Genomic DNA, 1,274 nt, shown 5'->3' on the forward strand with positions numbered 1-1,274 from the left:
GCAACATATATATCATTTTAAGCTAGAATATATAGAACATTTGATGACCTCTTTTACCTTAACTGCCTAACATCCCTTTTCTCATAAATACTTACTACTTTCTTTTGGATTCTCTGTCTCAAACAATTTAATGTTGGTGTCTTCCATTTATAATTGTTCATATCTTCCTGTGTCATTTCCCAGTGGTTACTAAATGGGCATGCTACAGTCTCTGTAAGTTTTGAGGATGGCAGTAGGCATTCTTAATACCCAGGAGAAATTAGAGAGCCCTGTAGAGAATTATCCAGCAATTAACATTCATAGTCATGAATAAATAATTTAAAAAAGAGAAATAGCTCCTCTGTCGCCTCCTCGCTTCCAAGATGACCAAGAAAAGAAGGAACAATGGTCATGCCAAAAAGGGCCGCGGCCACGTGCAGCCTATTCGTTGTACCAACTGTGCCCGTTGCGTGCCCAAGGTTAAGGCTATTAAGAAGTTCGTCATTCGGAACATCATAGAGGCCACAGCCTTTAGGGACATTTCCGAAGCGATTGTTTTCGACGCCTATGTGCTTCCCAAGCTGTATGTGAAACTGCATTACTGCGTGAGTTGTGCCATTCACAGCAAGGTAGTCAGGAATCGTTCTCGGAAAGCCCGGAAGGACCAAACACCTCCATCCCGATTTAGACCTGCAGGTGCAGCCCCACGACCTTCACCAAAGCCCATGTAAGGAGCTAAGTCCTTAAAGACTAAAGAAATACTATTCCCTGGAAAGACAATAAAGTGGAAATTATACTTTAAAAAAAAGAGAAATAAGCCAATGTATTTTTTTAATGAGCCAAAAAAATTCTCTTTGACAATTAAACAAAAAAATTACTTAAGGAATAATTTATCAATTTTAGAAAAATAGTTTTTAAAGTTAGTAAATTCTATAGGAGATATGTAGAGTGTAATGTGCTAAGAAAATATTTAGGTAAGGAAAAATAAGTATATAAAATTTTAAATCAACGTGAAGTTATATGACTGAGTGGTTGGGGAGAAAATAGAAAATATCAAAGCTTGCTTGTGTCATATGAGTGGTACAATTTAAATTCTATAGTGTAATAAGAAGATAGAATCTTTTAGGGCTGAAATGATTGGATAAGGCTTTTGTCAAAGAAGTGATATTTGACTTGGGTCTGAACAGTTTGATAGACATTTGATAAGCAGAGATATAAGACAATGGGGCTGCAATCGGAGGTAAAAATATAGCAAAGGCAAAAAGCCTAGGGCAGGTTGGTTTCTACAAAAGACT

The 1,274-nt window shown here is 36.9% G+C and overlaps 1 pseudogene; it reads left to right on the forward strand.

Annotated features, from left to right (window-relative positions):
• The first annotated feature begins 341 nt into the window (after nt 1-341).
• LOC115849186 (small ribosomal subunit protein eS26 pseudogene) lies at nt 342-710 on the forward strand (annotated as a pseudogene).
• The last annotated feature ends 564 nt before the right edge of the window (nt 711-1,274 follow it).

This window comes from Globicephala melas, chromosome X (assembly GCF_963455315.2).
Source record: "Globicephala melas chromosome X, mGloMel1.2, whole genome shotgun sequence".
NCBI classification, from domain to species: domain Eukaryota; kingdom Metazoa; phylum Chordata; class Mammalia; order Artiodactyla; family Delphinidae; genus Globicephala; species Globicephala melas.